This window comes from Carassius gibelio, chromosome A11, assembly GCF_023724105.1.
Source record: "Carassius gibelio isolate Cgi1373 ecotype wild population from Czech Republic chromosome A11, carGib1.2-hapl.c, whole genome shotgun sequence".
In the NCBI taxonomy this organism is placed as follows: Eukaryota; Metazoa; Chordata; class Actinopteri; order Cypriniformes; family Cyprinidae; genus Carassius; species Carassius gibelio.
This window is the reverse complement of record NC_068381.1, coordinates 24,671,618-24,689,057: the sequence shown is the minus strand read 5'-3', so window position 1 is coordinate 24,689,057 and position 17,440 is coordinate 24,671,618. Positions and strand designations below refer to the sequence as shown.

Genomic DNA, 17,440 nt, shown 5'->3' with positions numbered 1-17,440 from the left:
TGTGCAGAATGTGCCTTTTTTTGGAAAAAATAGAAGAATGCCTAGAGAGTTGCCTTTTCTTTTGGACTTTGGAGAAAAAAAACACAACAACAAAATAAGCCGGAGAAAAACAAGCACAGAGCGAGCCAGCCAGGAGTCGAACCTAGAATCTTCTGATCCGTAGTCAGACGCGTTATCCATTGCACCACTGGCCCACCAAAAGTAAAGACCCCCGATTGTTACAGACTTGTTGGTTTTCGATGTGACGGTGGCAAGCATTGATGTCTGCTCATTCTCACCTTGTTATCAGGAGAACAGACTACCAGCCCTCCAGCCCTCCAGCCCACCAGCCCAGCAGCCCACGAGCCCTCCAGCCCACCATCCCTCCCTGGTGGTCTAGTGGTTAGGATTCGGCGCTCTCACCGCCGCGGCCCGGGTTCGATTCCCGGTCAGGGAAAGCTCTTTTGCCTTCCAATTGTGGACTGCGAATTCAAGCTCTGCTGACAGCTGTGAGAAAGCCAGCTCCAAGCCAAAACATTGGTGGGAACATGAAAAAAACACCTCCTTCGAGCCGGAGTTGAACCAGCGACCTAAGGATGGCCAACACTCCAACCTACAGTCCTCCGCTCTACCAGCTGAGCTATCGAAGGGGCTAAGGGCTAGTCAGAACCTCGACATATCAGGGTTCTGTAGCTCTACTGCTGGCCAAAAAGTCACTTCTGGTGCAGGAAGATTTGCTGGATTTTTGAGGAGGGAAGCAAAAAGGAGCATGCATTCCCATACCGGGAGTTGAACCCGGGCCGCCTGGGTGAAAACCAGGAATCCTAACCGCTAGACCATATGGGATTTGGACACTTTAAACTGGCCATGGGCTTCTGGCGCACTTTCCATACATGTGGTCAGCGTGGGCGCAGGACCTTGTAGTGGCCTGTTGCTTTAGTTCTGTGACTGTAACAATGTGATAATAATTTGGCAAAACAAGAATTATCCAAAAGGACGGTTTTCTGAATTATATAGTGTTGTATGCATTCAGGGAATCTGTTTTTTCACTCAACCCGGGGGTTCAGTGTATTTGGGCAGATTCCTGTGATTGCAGAATTGATTCCTCAAACTGGTAATTAAGCTCTTGTCCAAGTGAAAATACTCGTGTCATCCATTTGAAAACACACACGGCAACCTTTATCTAGAGGAAAAACTGGAGTCAACCCCTGGCTGCGTACGAGAAAACCAGGAATCCTAACTGCTAGACCACATGGGAACTGGCCAGCTTTAACTGGCCACAAGCTTGTGGGCCACTTTCCATAAATGTGGCCAGTGTGGGCGCAGGGTTTTGTAGTGGCCTGTTGCTTTTGGTGTGTGACTGTAACAATGTGATAATAATTTGGCAATACAAGAATCATCCGAAGGGATGGTTTACTGAAATATATAGTGTTGCATGCATTCAAGGGACATGTTTGTTGACTCACACATGGTTCAGTTTTTTGGCCAGAATCCTGTGATTGCTGAATTTATACCTCGAACTGGTAATTAAGGTCTTGTCCAGGTGAAAATACTTGTGTCATGCATCTGAAAACACACATGGCAACCGTTATCTAGAGGAAAAACTGCCTATCGTCGGTCTGTCAAGGTACAAAACTGACATGTTGTGAGGTTAATAATGAAAGTGAGACCAATTTTTAATCTGCAAAATTGCTGATTATTCGCTCGTTCAGTTTAATGCAGATTACAAATTATTCTCAATGTCCAGGTGGCAATTAGTGATAAGGCTTCAAAATGGCAAGCCTGTGACATCAAAACCACATGGCATTGCACCCTTCAAAGTAGTAAAGCGGTTACAGAGTAGCGATGAAATTGTTCATTCTAGAATCAACTGGCCCACCAGCCTGCATTTTGTGAGACGAATGGCAATACCAAAGCATGTCCGTGTCTCCCCTAGACATCGGAATGGGTGTGCAGAATGTGCCTTTTTTTGGAAAAAATAGAAGAATGCCTAGAGAGTTGCCTTTTCTTTTGGACTTTGGAGAAAAAAAACACAACAACAAAATAAGCCGGAGAAAAACAAGCACAGAGCGAGCCAGCCAGGAGTCGAACCTAGAATCTTCTGATCCGTAGTCAGATGCGTTATCCATTGCGCCACTGGCCCACCAAAAGTAAAGACCCCCGATTGTTACAGACTTGTTGGTTTTCGATGTGACGGTGGCAAGCATTGATGTCTGCTCATTCTCACCTTGTTATCAGGAGAACAGACTACCAGCCCTCCAGCCCTCCAGCCCACCAGGCCAGCAGCCCACGAGCCCTCCAGCCCACCATCCCTCCCTGGTGGTCTAGTGGTTAGGATTCGGCGCTCTCACCGCCGCGGCCCGGGTTCGATTCCCGGTCAGGGAAAGCTCTTTTGCCTTCCAATTGTGGACTGCGAATTCAAGCTCTGCTGACAGCTGTGAGAAAGCCAGCTCCAAGCCAAAACATTGGTGGGAACATGAAAAAAACACCTCCTTCGAGCCGGAGTTGAACCAGCGACCTAAGGATGGCCAACACTCCAACCTACAGTCCTCCGCTCTACCAGCTGAGCTATCGAAGGGGCTAAGGGCTAGTCAGAACCTCGACATATCAGGGTTCTGTAGCTCTACTGCTGGCCAAAAAGTCACTTCTGGTGCAGGAAGATTTGCTGGATTTTTGAGGAGGGAAGCAAAAAGGAGCATGCATTCCCATACCGGGAGTTGAACCCGGGCCGCCTGGGTGAAAACCAGGAATCCTAACCGCTAGACCATATGGGATCTGGACACTTTAAACTGGCCATGGGCTTCTGGCGCACTTTCCATACATGTGGTCAGCGTGGGCGCAGGACCTTGTAGTGGCCTGTTGCTTTAGTTCTGTGACTGTAACAATGTGATAATAATTTGGCAAAACAAGAATTATCCAAAAGGACGGTTTTCTGAATTATATAGTGTTGTATGCATTCAGGGAATCTGTTTTTTCACTCAACCCGGGGGTTCAGTGTATTTGGGCAGATTCCTGTGATTGCAGAATTGATTCCTCAAACTGGTAATTAAGCTCTTGTCCAAGTGAAAATACTCGTGTCATCCATTTGAAAACACACACGGCAACCTTTATCTAGAGGAAAAACTGGAGTCAACCCCTGGCTGCGTACGAGAAAACCAGGAATCCTAACTGCTAGACCATATGGGAACTGGCCAGCTTTAACTGGCCACAAGCTTGTGGGCCACTTTCCATAAATGTGGCCTGTGTGGGCGCAGGGTTTTGTAGTGGCCTGTTGCTTTTGGTGTGTTACTGTAACAATGTGATAATAATTTGGCAATACAAGAATCATCCGAAGGGACGGTTTACTGAAATATATAGTGTTGCATGCATTCAAGGGACATGTTTGTTGACTCACACATGGTTCAGTTTTTTGGACAGAATCCTGTGATTGCTGAATTTATACCTCGAACTGGTAATTAAGGTCTTGTCCAGGTGAAAATACTTGTGTCATGCATCTGAAAACACACATGGCAACCGTTATCTAGAGGAAAAACTGCCTATCGTCGGTCTGTCAAGGTACAAAACTGACATGTTGTGAGGTTAATAATGAAAGTGAGACCAATTTTTAATATGCTGATTATTCGCTCGTTCAGTTTAATGCAGATTACAAATTATTCTCAATGTCCAGGTGGCAATTAGTGATAAGGCTTCAAAATGGCAAGCCTGTGACATCAAAACCACATGGCATTGCACCCTTCAAAGTAGTAAAGCGGTTACAGAGTAGCGATGAAATTGTTCATTCTAGAATCAACTGGCCCACCAGCCAGCATTTTGTGAGATGAATGGCAATACCAAAGCATGTCCGTGTCTCCCCTAGACATCGGAATGGGTGTGCAGAATGTGCCTTTTTTTGGAAAAAATAGAAGAATGCCTAGAGAGTTGCCTTTTCTTTTGGACTTTGGAGAAAAAAAAACACAACAACAAAATAAGCCGGAGAAAAACAAGCACAGAGCGAGCCAGCCAGGAGTCGAACCTAGAATCTTCTGATCCGTAGTCAGACGCGTTATCCATTGCGCCACTGGCCCACCATTAGTAAAGACCCCCGATTGTTACAGACTTGTTGGTTTTCGATGTGACGGTGGCAAGCATTGATGTCTGCTCATTCTCACCTTGTTATCAGGAGAACAGACTACCAGCCCTCCAGCCCACCAGCCCACCAGCCCACCAGCCCACGAGCCCTCCTGCCCACCAGCCCACGAGCCCTCCAGCCCACCATCCATCCCTGGTGGTCTAGTGGTTAGGATTCGGCGCTCTCACCGCCGCGGCCCGGGTTCGATTCCCGGTCAGGGAAAGCTCTTTTGCCTTCCAATTGTGGACTGCGAATTCAAGCTCTGCTGACAGCTGTGAGAAAGCCAGCTCCAAGCCAAAACATTGGTGGGAACATGAAAAAAACACCTCCTTCGAGCCGGAGTTGAACCTTGACCTTGAACCTTGAACCTTACAAAACTGACATGTTGTGAGGTTAATAATGAAAGTGAGACCAATTTTTAATCTGCAAAATTGCTGATTATTCGCTCGTTCAGTTTAATGCAGATTACAAATTATTCTCAATGTCCAGGTGGCAATTAGTGATAAGGCTTCAAAATGGCAAGCCTGTGACATCAAAACCACATGGCATTGCACCCTTCAAAGTAGTAAAGCGGTTACAGAGTAGCGATGAAATTGTTCATTCTAGAATCAACTGGCCCACCAGCATGCATTTTGTGAGACGAATGGCAATACCAAAGCATGTCCGTGTCTCCCCTAGACATCGGAATGGGTGTGCAGAATGTGCCTTTTTTTGGAAAAAATAGAAGAATGCCTAGAGAGTTGCCTTTTCTTTTGGACTTTGGAGAAAAAAAACACAACAACAAAATAAGCCGGAGAAAAACAAGCACAGAGCGAGCCAGCCAGGAGTCGAACCTAGAATCTTCTGATCCGTAGTCAGATGCGTTATCCATTGCGCCACTGGCCCACCAAAAGTAAAGACCCCCGATTGTTACAGAGTTGTTGGTTTTCGATGTGACGGTGGCAAGCATTGATGTCTGCTCATTCTCACCTTGTTATCAGGAGAACAGACTACCAGCCCTCCAGCCCTCCAGCCCTCCAGCCCACCAGGCCAGCAGCCCACGAGCCCTCCAGCCCACCATCCCTCCCTGGTGGTCTAGTGGTTAGGATTCGGCGCTCTCACCGCCGCGGCCCGGGTTCGATTCCCGGTCAGGGAAAGCTCTTTTGCCTTCCAATTGTGGACTGCGAATTCAAGCTCTGCTGACAGCTGTGAGAAAGCCAGCTCCAAGCCAAAACATTGGTGGGAACATGAAAAAAACACCTCCTTCGAGCCGGAGTTGAACCAGCGACCTAAGGATGGCCAACACTCCAACCTACAGTCCTCCGCTCTACCAGCTGAGCTATCGAAGGGGCTAAGGGCTAGTCAGAACCTCGACATATCAGGGTTCTGTAGCTCTACTGCTGGCCAAAAAGTCACTTCTGGTGCAGGAAGATTTGCTGGATTTTTGAGGAGGGAAGCAAAAAGGAGCATGCATTCCCATACCGGGAGTTGAACCCGGGCCGCCTGGGTGAAAACCAGGAATCCTAACCGCTAGACCATATGGGATCTGGACACTTTAAACTGGCCATGGGCTTCTGGCGCACTTTCCATACATGTGGTCAGCGTGGGCGCAGGACCTTGTAGTGGCCTGTTGCTTTAGTTCTGTGACTGTAACAATGTGATAATAATTTGGCAAAACAAGAATTATCCAAAAGGACGGTTTTCTGAATTATATAGTGTTGTATGCATTCAGGGAATCTGTTTTTTCACTCAACCCGGGGGTTCAGTGTATTTGGGCAGATTCCTGTGATTGCAGAATTGATTCCTCAAACTGGTAATTAAGCTCTTGTCCAAGTGAAAATACTCGTGTCATCCATTTGAAAACACACACGGCAACCTTTATCTAGAGGAAAAACTGGAGTCAACCCCTGGCTGCGTACGAGAAAACCAGGAATCCTAACTGCTAGACCATATGGGAACTGGCCAGCTTTAACTGGCCACAAGCTTGTGGGCCACTTTCCATAAATGTGGCCAGTGTGGGCGCAGGGTTTTGTAGTGGCCTGTTGCTTTTGGTGTGTTACTGTAACAATGTGATAATAATTTGGCAATACAAGAATCATCCGAAGGGACGGTTTACTGAAATATATAGTGTTGCATGCATTCAAGGGACATGTTTGTTGACTCACACATGGTTCAGTTTTTTGGACAGAATCCTGTGATTGCTGAATTTATACCTCGAACTGGTAATTAAGGTCTTGTCCAGGTGAAAATACTTGTGTCATGCATCTGAAAACACACATGGCAACCGTTATCTAGAGGAAAAACTGCCTATCGTCGGTCTGTCAAGGTACAAAACTGACATGTTGTGAGGTTAATAATGAAAGTGAGACCAATTTTTAATATGCTGATTATTCGCTCGTTCAGTTTAATGCAGATTACAAATTATTCTCAATGTCCAGGTGGCAATTAGTGATAAGGCTTCAAAATGGCAAGCCTGTGACATCAAAACCACATGGCATTGCACCCTTCAAAGTAGTAAAGCGGTTACAGAGTAGCGATGAAATTGTTCATTCTAGAATCAACTGGCCCACCAGCCAGCATTTTGTGAGATGAATGGCAATACCAAAGCATGTCCGTGTCTCCCCTAGACATCGGAATGGGTGTGCAGAATGTGCCTTTTTTTGGAAAAAATAGAAGAATGCCTAGAGAGTTGCCTTTTCTTTTGGACTTTGGAGAAAAAAAAACACAACAACAAAATAAGCCGGAGAAAAACAAGCACAGAGCGAGCCAGCCAGGAGTCGAACCTAGAATCTTCTGATCCGTAGTCAGACGCGTTATCCATTGCGCCACTGGCCCACCATTAGTAAAGACCCCCGATTGTTACAGACTTGTTGGTTTTCGATGTGACGGTGGCAAGCATTGATGTCTGCTCATTCTCACCTTGTTATCAGGAGAACAGACTACCAGCCCTCCAGCCCACCAGCCCACCAGCCCACCAGCCCACGAGCCCTCCTGCCCACCAGCCCACGAGCCCTCCAGCCCACCATCCATCCCTGGTGGTCTAGTGGTTAGGATTCGGCGCTCTCACCGCCGCGGCCCGGGTTCGATTCCCGGTCAGGGAAAGCTCTTTTGCCTTCCAATTGTGGACTGCGAATTCAAGCTCTGCTGACAGCTGTGAGAAAGCCAGCTCCAAGCCAAAACATTGGTGGGAACATGAAAAAAACACCTCCTTCGAGCCGGAGTTGAACCTTGACCTTGAACCTTGAACCTTACAAAACTGACATGTTGTGAGGTTAATAATGAAAGTGAGACCAATTTTTAATCTGCAAAATTGCTGATTATTCGCTCGTTCAGTTTAATGCAGATTACAAATTATTCTCAATGTCCAGGTGGCAATTAGTGATAAGGCTTCAAAATGGCAAGCCTGTGACATCAAAACCACATGGCATTGCACCCTTCAAAGTAGTAAAGCGGTTACAGAGTAGCGATGAAATTGTTCATTCTAGAATCAACTGGCCCACCAGCATGCATTTTGTGAGACGAATGGCAATACCAAAGCATGTCCGTGTCTCCCCTAGACATCGGAATGGGTGTGCAGAATGTGCCTTTTTTTGGAAAAAATAGAAGAATGCCTAGAGAGTTGCCTTTTCTTTTGGACTTTGGAGAAAAAAAACACAACAACAAAATAAGCCGGAGAAAAACAAGCACAGAGCGAGCCAGCCAGGAGTCGAACCTAGAATCTTCTGATCCGTAGTCAGATGCGTTATCCATTGCGCCACTGGCCCACCAAAAGTAAAGACCCCCGATTGTTACAGAGTTGTTGGTTTTCGATGTGACGGTGGCAAGCATTGATGTCTGCTCATTCTCACCTTGTTATCAGGAGAACAGACTACCAGCCCTCCAGCCCTCCAGCCCTCCAGCCCACCAGGCCAGCAGCCCACGAGCCCTCCAGCCCACCATCCCTCCCTGGTGGTCTAGTGGTTAGGATTCGGCGCTCTCACCGCCGCGGCCCGGGTTCGATTCCCGGTCAGGGAAAGCTCTTTTGCCTTCCAATTGTGGACTGCGAATTCAAGCTCTGCTGACAGCTGTGAGAAAGCCAGCTCCAAGCCAAAACATTGGTGGGAACATGAAAAAAACACCTCCTTCGAGCCGGAGTTGAACCAGCGACCTAAGGATGGCCAACACTCCAACCTACAGTCCTCCGCTCTACCAGCTGAGCTATCGAAGGGGCTAAGGGCTAGTCAGAACCTCGACATATCAGGGTTCTGTAGCTCTACTGCTGGCCAAAAAGTCACTTCTGGTGCAGGAAGATTTGCTGGATTTTTGAGGAGGGAAGCAAAAAGGAGCATGCATTCCCATACCGGGAGTTGAACCCGGGCCGCCTGGGTGAAAACCAGGAATCCTAACCGCTAGACCATATGGGATCTGGACACTTTAAACTGGCCATGGGCTTCTGGCGCACTTTCCATACATGTGGTCAGCGTGGGCGCAGGACCTTGTAGTGGCCTGTTGCTTTAGTTCTGTGACTGTAACAATGTGATAATAATTTGGCAAAACAAGAATTATCCAAAAGGACGGTTTTCTGAATTATATAGTGTTGTATGCATTCAGGGAATCTGTTTTTTCACTCAACCCGGGGGTTCAGTGTATTTGGGCAGATTCCTGTGATTGCAGAATTGATTCCTCAAACTGGTAATTAAGCTCTTGTCCAAGTGAAAATACTCGTGTCATCCATTTGAAAACACACACGGCAACCTTTATCTAGAGGAAAAACTGGAGTCAACCCCTGGCTGCGTACGAGAAAACCAGGAATCCTAACTGCTAGACCATATGGGAACTGGCCAGCTTTAACTGGCCACAAGCTTGTGGGCCACTTTCCATAAATGTGGCCAGTGTGGGCGCAGGGTTTTGTAGTGGCCTGTTGCTTTTGGTGTGTGACTGTAACAATGTGATAATAATTTGGCAATACAAGAATCATCCGAAGGGACGGTTTACTGAAATATATAGTGTTGCATGCATTCAAGGGACATGTTTGTTGACTCACACATGGTTCAGTTTTTTGGCCAGAATCCTGTGATTGCTGAATTTATACCTCGAACTGGTAATTAAGGTCTTGTCCAGGTGAAAATACTTGTGTCATGCATCTGAAAACACACATGGCAACCGTTATCTAGAGGAAAAACTGCCTATCGTCGGTCTGTCAAGGTACAAAACTGACATGTTGTGAGGTTAATAATGAAAGTGAGACCAATTTTTAATATGCTGATTATTCGCTCGTTCAGTTTAATGCAGATTACAAATTATTCTCAATGTCCAGGTGGCAATTAGTGATAAGGCTTCAAAATGGCAAGCCTGTGACATCAAAACCACATGGCATTGCACCCTTCAAAGTAGTAAAGCGGTTACAGAGTAGCGATGAAATTGTTCATTCTAGAATCAACTGGCCCACCAGCCTGCATTTTGTGAGACGAATGGCAATACCAAAGCATGTCCGTGTCTCCCCTAGACATCGGAATGGGTGTGCAGAATGTGCCTTTTTTTGGAAAAAATAGAAGAATGCCTAGAGAGTTGCCTTTTCTTTTGGACTTTGGAGAAAAAAAACACAACAACAAAATAAGCCGGAGAAAAACAAGCACAGAGCGAGCCAGCCAGGAGTCGAACCTAGAATCTTCTGATCCGTAGTCAGATGCGTTATCCATTGCGCCACTGGCCCACCAAAAGTAAAGACCCCCGATTGTTACAGACTTGTTGGTTTTCGATGTGACGGTGGCAAGCATTGATGTCTGCTCATTCTCACCTTGTTATCAGGAGAACAGACTACCAGCCCTCCAGCCCTCCAGCCCTCCAGCCCACCAGGCCAGCAGCCCACGAGCCCTCCAGCCCACCATCCCTCCCTGGTGGTCTAGTGGTTAGGATTCGGCGCTCTCACCGCCGCGGCCCGGGTTCGATTCCCGGTCAGGGAAAGCTCTTTTGCCTTCCAATTGTGGACTGCGAATTCAAGCTCTGCTGACAGCTGTGAGAAAGCCAGCTCCAAGCCAAAACATTGGTGGGAACATGAAAAAAACACCTCCTTCGAGCCGGAGTTGAACCAGCGACCTAAGGATGGCCAACACTCCAACCTACAGTCCTCCGCTCTACCAGCTGAGCTAAAGCTGGGGAACAATTGTCTGTATAAGAAGGGGGGGAAGAGGGGAGAGGGAGGAAGAGAAGCGCGAGAAATTCAGGAAATCGTAGGTTCGAATCCACGCTGTCACATAAAGTTATGCGTGTATTTGTTAAAAATCGTAAATCGATTGTTTCGTGTCCAAGTTTGATTTTAAAAGTAATGTATTTGAATTTAATTATTGTTTCGTTTCTAAGATTGATTTTGACAGTAATGTTTTTGATTTAATAATTCTTTCGTTTCTAAGATTGATTTTTATTTTATTCTCATTATCATTATCATTAGTCAAAGTGCATTTATTAAGGCAATCATTTCCTGTGGCAGTAGGGACAAAATAACCTCCTTATTACGGCATTCACACTTTATTGTATCATATTACTTACTGCAAAGCTACACGTGACACTGAATTTAACTGTAAACTGAATGTCATTACATTCAATAAAACAAATAAATACAACACACCAGTCAAAGAGAAATATATTTATTAACTATATACATATTTAAAAAAATGTAGGAAAAGTACTAAATTCAATATAAAATTAAGAATTTTAAGTGCACACGCTATATAAAATAAGTACAAAAAAATATATAAATATATACATCAAAATCTACACATTTTGGTATTTTACTTTATACTGCTTCCTCTACACATAAACCTTTCTATAATAATAATAATAATAGTTTAACTTTATTTAATATGTATATATATTTCCATATGTATTATAGTGTATTCACATATATACCCACATGTTTATAATAATAATAATAATAATAATAATAATAATACAAGATAAAAAAAAGTGCACAGTATAACTCTTTAACATTAAATATGGCTGGAAGATAAAAAACAGAACAGATCCAACCAAGAGAACAAAATGAATGTATCACACATAAATAAATGAGTTATCTTCTCATAATCTGTAACCACTGCTCCTTCGTAATTGTTTCTTTATTAGGGCAATATATTTTGCCTTTGTACTGGCTATGGCCAGTTTCTTGAGTACGAAATTGGCCACACTTTCTGCACGAATTTGCTTTTACAGTGCGATTGTACGATCGTTTGGTTGGAGTGGCTGTGTCATTTGCAGGTGGCTCAGAGGAAATTGCTCCAGGGTTAATGGTGGAAAATGGGGCTGGGCAGGGCACCAGAAACATCTGAGACACAACAGGGGCAGTGGGTGTGTCAGGAACCAATGGGTGTGGTGCTGTCGGCCTGGGACAAATTGTCCTTAGCTGGCTGGACGTGGCTGAACGCTGAGGGTGTACGGCTGATGGCCAGATTGAAGTTGCTGTGGCAGATGTACAGGTAGCTGAGGGCGCAATCTTTCTAAACTTTGTCTTTGCCTGTCCAGCTGTGTCTGGTGGCATCTGGTAGGTATGCAACTGGTGGCTATATTGTGGAGGCACAACAGGCTGTACTCGTGCTGGAGGCAAAACATCCAAAGCCACTGGACGTGCCTCTGGAAGGTCCAGCCCTTGCAACAGCAAGGAGACCTCCTGACCCTTTAAACGGTTATTGTGCCATGTCGTAAGGGTCCTCTGATTTACCTCAACTAGCTGAAGGGTTGTGTCATTCATCACCGTTCCATTGCTCAGGATTAGCTGCCGAATTTTTCTGTAATCACGAAGAATGAGATCCCATCTAGACAGAGATTCTGTCCGCTGTTTCTTGGGGCTTCGGTGGATGTTACATAACCTTATGAAAATCATTTCAACAAGGCGACAGCAATTAGGCCACTGTGCTGGAGAGCCGCTAGAACCCAAAACACACCTTTTTGTGCTGTCGACACCAGGAGTGAAGACAGCTTTCTTTTTTGGGGACCTAAAACGTCCTGTAAGTAGCCTGTCTTGATGACGAGCAGCATACACCACCCTGTCTTTATCAAATTTGTCCAGGTTCTGCCACAGACCCACAATGGTCGCAACTTGTTGGTTGGTAAGTGTGAGGCTTGTCTGTGTGCGCAGCTCCACCAGACACTCTGCCAACGCATCCACCCGGTCCATTCCAGGAATGCAGTGTTCGTCAACAGCCTGGAAATATATAACTGTTGGTTAGGTATTTACATGCTGTTAAGTAAGTTTACTGCTTAATGGCAGATAACTAAATGAGTGACAATTCGTATAGAAAAGGAAATTTTACCATTGCTGAGGGCACTGGTGTATCTAAAGGATCCTGGACACTGGGTACTGGTGCAGCTGAAGGAGCCCGGACTCTGAGCAGTGGTGGAGCCTGGACACTGGGCAGTGGTGGAGCCTGGACACTGAGCAGTGATGCAGCTACACTGGGCACTGGTGCAGCTGAAGGAGCCCGGACTCTGAGCAGTGGTGGAGCCTGGACACTGGGCAGTGGTGGAGCCTGGACACTGAGCAGTGATGCAGCTACACTGGGCACTGGTGCAGCTGAAGGAGCCCGGACTCTGAGCAGTGGTGGAGCCTGGACACTGGGCAGTGGTGGAGTCTGGACACTGGGCAGTGGTGCAGCTACACTGGGCACTGGTGCAGCTGAAGGAGCTCGGACTCTGAGCAGTGGTGGAGCCTGGACACTGGGCAGTGGTGGAGTCTGGACACTGGGCAGTGGTGCAGCTACACTGGGCACTGGTGCAGCTGAAGGAGCCCGGACTCTGAGCAGTGGTGGAGCCTGGACACTGGGCAGTGGTGGAGTCTGGACACTGGGCAGTGGTGCAGCTACACTGGGCACTGGTGCAGCTGAAGGAGCCCGGACTCTGAGCAGTGGTGGAGCCTGGACACTGGGCAGTGGTGGAGTCTGGACACTGGGCAGTGGTGCAGCTACACTGGGCACTGGTGCAGCTGAAGGAGCCCGGACTCTGAACAATGGTGGAGCCTGGACACTGAGCAGTGGTGGAGCCTGGACACTGGGCAGTGGTGGAGTCTGGACACTGGGCAGTGGTGGAGTTTGGACACTGGGCAATGGTGGAGTCTGGACACTGGGCAATGGTGGAGTCTGGACACTGGGCAGTGGTGGAGTCTGGACACTGGGCAATGGTGGAGTCTGGACACTGGGCAGTGGTGGAGTCTGGACACTGGGCAATGGTGGAGTCTGGACACTGGGCAGTGGTGGAGTCTGGACAATGGGCAGTGGTGGAATTTTGACACTGGGCAGTGGTGCAGCTGTAGGAGCCTGGACACTGGGAACTGGTGCAGCTGGTAGAACTGGTGGACCTGAAAGGACTAAGTCATCTGATGCCACAAGATTTGCCACTGTGGCTTCCTCTCCAAAGAAATCAATGAAACCCTCATCCTTTTCCACTTGCTCCTCCACATCTATCTCCTCCAGCAATTGAGAGGTCCTATCAGAGGTAGGGCACATGTCCTCCAGGGGCTGACTATTCTGCCTCAACAAGTACTGTACTCCAATGAGCTCCCCTGAGGAAATATTTGTAACAGGAAACATTTTTAATGGAAATTATGCAGAAAGGTTTATTTAGAAATGCAGTAAATATTTTGTTGTCCACTTCTGTATGAACAATATATATCTAATTCAGAGGGTATCATAAAAAGACAGGATTACTCTATATTCTACTATGTATTTTATTTTCTGCCCTGAAACCTAGAACACAGAATAATGTATAAATATTCTGGTAGTATAATTTTTCTCTGATATGTCAAAATTACATTATTATTGTCCAAAAGCACTTGTAATTTTACCAAAAACATGCTACATCATGAGCTGCATTTATCAAAATATTTTTACCTGTGTATACTGCAGGTGGAGTGAAGCTAGGGACCAATTTCCTGCCATACAACTTATTGTAGTTCTCATTGACAGAGTAAACCAGCTCCCCTGTGTAAGAGCGCAGAGTTGAACCTCCATCTGCAACAGCAGCTTCAGCCCGGTCCTGATTCCAGCGTAATAAACCTTCCAGGAGATAAATCTGGAAGTTCAGGCTGTTTGCGCTGTTCCCTAGAAAAAGAAATAGAAAGCCAAATATTGCTTTGAGAAAATGCAAAACATAAAATTTAATCTGCAAATATCTTGATAAACAGGAATTAGTGGCAAAATGTGGTATATTCTGACATGACAAACCTGGAATAAATCTGTTTAGGTGGCAGTGAAATGATTCCAGGGATGTGGAGCCTCTGGCACAACGATAAGTTTTTAGAACCACCCCACCCTTGCTTGTAGTTCCAGTTTCAGTATAGAGCGGCACATTTGGAGGGTCTTGGATACAGGTGATGTGCCGCCTCTGGACATTCCAGATGTGCTGCATTCTCACACTGTCAAGTAGAGGAACACCAAGAGCATCATTCCCCTTGCCACCCATGAGCTCTCTGATGAGCATATCAAGGAGGCGGAAAGTGGTTTCTTCTCCCCGTGTTCTCCTCCTGCAGTGCTGGAGCAGCTCAGCTTTAGTTAAATGATGGTCCAGTTCTGCCTCCGACAGAGTAGGCCAGCCCTGTTGGATGAGTTGCTCCCTTTTGGCCTGTCTCAGCAGAGTGAGATCCCCTGCATCCCACTCAAAAATACAGGATGACAGCCTTGCCATAAAAGTAGGGTACAACTGGTGGGCGTCAGTGGTGCACCCTACTGCCAGACGTCGCATAAAATGCCAAATGTCTAGGCGGACGATGACATCTGGCCAGCCGCTGAACCGCCTCTTCAATTTAGTCTCTCCCACTTTCTTGCAACAATCACAGTCCACATAAATGATAGTGGGAGGATCAACACCAGCACTCCGGTATCGCTCCATGAGCCCTGCAGCCATGAGGTCTAACCCAGCCCCTTCATTCGCAGTCAGGACACTCATCAGCACCTGACCTATCTCATTGCCCACTGAGGTAAGCCACTGTGCTGTGCCTTTCGCAGGCCCACTCAACTTCTTGGTGATCTGAAAGAAACAATAAGCATAGCAAATAATACAACATGCATCCAAATCAGTTACACTGAAAAAAATAAAGCTCTCTTGGTCTAACAATACATTATAGATAAGGGTACAGTCAATTAAGCAGCTTATCTGACCTTCTTAGTTGAATCCATTTTTAAGATTGATCCATACGTGGATGTTATGCTGGCCTTTATGTGATCGAGCCTGTTGAGAATGTCCTGACTATATACAGTGAGGAGCCATTTGTAGCTGGGTACTGAAGCAAGTGGTGGTGGCTCCTGGAAGTGCAGCGGATGCAGGCCACGATTATCAAAAAAGGCCACACACTCTGATGTGTACCGAAGCGCACGTTTCAACCACTCCTCACTGTGGTTCTCTCTCAGCTGGCCGATGATCCTCACTGGGCCATTCCCCATGCCCCTCTCACGCAGCAAGCGAAGAACCCGAATGTCACAGGCATACCTTGGAAAAAAGCATTCATTTAAGTATCTTATTATAAGGTATCTAATTATTGTAGGAAATATTTATCAGAAAGGGTAGCACATAAGTGAAAATGACTGCAAAATAATTACTTGCGTGTGAGGATGACCCTGAATTCAGATCGATGGGCCAGGTCCAACTGCTGCAGCACAGCTTGACTCCAGGACAGATAGCTGGTTCTACACCTGGTGCAGATCAGGGTCTCTGTCACCAGGTTGTAGTATCTGTCAATGTCTAACACCTGTCGTACCCTCCTGTGCAGTCCACCACCACACAGCTGTTGCCTGGCACAGGCAGGGTTAGTACACTGGAGCCGCACCTTCCACAGCTTATATGGCATCCAGAGCAAGAGACGCTGTGAAAAAAACCTATCAGGTGTTGGAGCTTGGTGGTACAACAGGGCTGGTGGTGGGGGGTGATACCACAACTGTAGGTTTTCACGCAGCTCCAGCTTTCCCTTTGCACCAACCCTAAAAAGTGCTTCTGACACCCACTTCTGGTCTTGCTGTGGCATTGTCTGTGGCCACAGAAGGGGGAGATCTTCTGGCTGAGATGAGACCTGCTGATATTATAAAAAACACTGGTTTAAATAAAAGCTAAGAGAGCATTAAATGATGAAGACATGTATATATTTTGAATGAGATCTTACTGGGCTCCTCACAACAGTATTCTCAGAAACAGTTGATGGCGTTGCTGTTTTTTTGATGCGTTGTGAACTCTGAGGTGGAGGAAGGAAGAAGGAAGAGGAGGACTGGATGACGGGCTGATGAGGTTTGGGGGATGGAGGAGGATGAGGATCAGAGGGTGGACATGAAACTGTAGCTGAACTGGAGTGCTCTAACATCTGTGGAGTCAAACATTATGAATAATTTATTAAGGGGATTGCCATGTTTTTAATACATTAAAATTACATAGTGATAAAGTCATGATGACATTATAAAAGTCTTGATGTCTTTTAATATTAACCTGAGAGGTTTTCCTCTGGGTGCTCAAATTAGGTTTTGCTGCTGCCACATGTGAGCCTCCAAACCTTGACTTTTCAAACTAAAAAGATTTGTCATGGTTAGTGATAACAAAACCCTAACACTATAGTTAAAGGTTGAGATGTTTCAGTATCTGCAGTGATGCATGCAATAGTGTGGTCTGCTTACCATTGACAATGTCAGTTTAGGTCTCTTTGCAGGACATGACACATCGCTGACAGAGGGTGTGCTTTGGGCCGGGGTGCTCTGTGATGCTTCCCCTGTGACTGGTGGATGAACCTGTGACACATGCATAAAGTACAAAACAGTCTTCCTAATGTGATTTTAGATATAAAGACACATTGATGTTGCAAACACATCTATCTATTTATGCAACTTGAACCAGGCTAATTGAAGTTACCTTGTGAAAGCCACAAATACATGTCTGAGCTTCCTTCAGAAGAGTGGTCTGTCCCCTCATTTGCAGAGGGCACTTTTCTATCTGTGAACATGAATTATACCTCTGACACTGGATCTCAAAACAGCAATAAGTCATCATAATTATATCAATATAACATTGTATTTACATGTAATTACTTAACCATACACATAAATAAAAATACCACAATGTATTGTCAAAAAAGTTTGTTAGTTTGCCCATGAATCTAGCTGCATAACTTACCTTCTGATACATCTCATGCCATCTTTTTTGTCGGGGAGAAGGTCTATTCCCCTGTGTAGATGGCCAAACTCCTGTTTGGGCAAAACTCTCCAGACGCGCAAGCCATTCAGCATTACTCATGCCTTTGTGAGACTTAGCTGAAGCCATGTCGTTGCCTGAAACACTACATAACACGTTACACTAACTGCCATTGTAGCCTGTAGCATTTACCCTCCTGTTGTGTTCATTTCATGATAGCTAGTTGTGTTCCTGGTCCAGAACGAC

General features: G+C 46.1%; 9 non-coding genes across 9 annotated transcripts; 7 read left to right on the top strand and 2 right to left on the bottom strand.

Moving 5' to 3' along the window:
• The first annotated feature begins 364 nt into the window (after nucleotides 1-364).
• Nucleotides 365-436, top strand: trnae-cuc (transfer RNA glutamic acid (anticodon CUC)). The gene has a single exon. It is a non-coding gene; the product is annotated as a tRNA-Glu (tRNA).
• Nucleotides 437-2,292: 1,856 nt separating this feature from the next.
• On the top strand, nucleotides 2,293-2,364 carry trnae-cuc (transfer RNA glutamic acid (anticodon CUC)). The gene has a single exon. It is a non-coding gene; the product is annotated as a tRNA-Glu (tRNA).
• A 1,606-nt stretch (nucleotides 2,365-3,970) lies between these two features.
• trnar-acg (transfer RNA arginine (anticodon ACG)) lies at nucleotides 3,971-4,043 on the bottom strand. The gene has a single exon. It is a non-coding gene; the product is annotated as a tRNA-Arg (tRNA).
• Nucleotides 4,044-4,237: 194 nt separating this feature from the next.
• trnae-cuc (transfer RNA glutamic acid (anticodon CUC)) lies at nucleotides 4,238-4,309 on the top strand. Its single transcript has one exon. It is a non-coding gene; the product is annotated as a tRNA-Glu (tRNA).
• Nucleotides 4,310-5,150: 841 nt separating this feature from the next.
• trnae-cuc (transfer RNA glutamic acid (anticodon CUC)) lies at nucleotides 5,151-5,222 on the top strand. Its single transcript has one exon. It is a non-coding gene; the product is annotated as a tRNA-Glu (tRNA).
• A 1,606-nt stretch (nucleotides 5,223-6,828) lies between these two features.
• On the bottom strand, nucleotides 6,829-6,901 carry trnar-acg (transfer RNA arginine (anticodon ACG)). The gene has a single exon. It is a non-coding gene; the product is annotated as a tRNA-Arg (tRNA).
• Nucleotides 6,902-7,095: 194 nt separating this feature from the next.
• On the top strand, nucleotides 7,096-7,167 carry trnae-cuc (transfer RNA glutamic acid (anticodon CUC)). The gene has a single exon. It is a non-coding gene; the product is annotated as a tRNA-Glu (tRNA).
• Nucleotides 7,168-8,008: 841 nt separating this feature from the next.
• trnae-cuc (transfer RNA glutamic acid (anticodon CUC)) lies at nucleotides 8,009-8,080 on the top strand. Its single transcript has one exon. It is a non-coding gene; the product is annotated as a tRNA-Glu (tRNA).
• A 1,856-nt stretch (nucleotides 8,081-9,936) lies between these two features.
• Nucleotides 9,937-10,008, top strand: trnae-cuc (transfer RNA glutamic acid (anticodon CUC)). Its single transcript has one exon. It is a non-coding gene; the product is annotated as a tRNA-Glu (tRNA).
• Nucleotides 10,009-17,440: the final 7,432 nt, after the last annotated feature.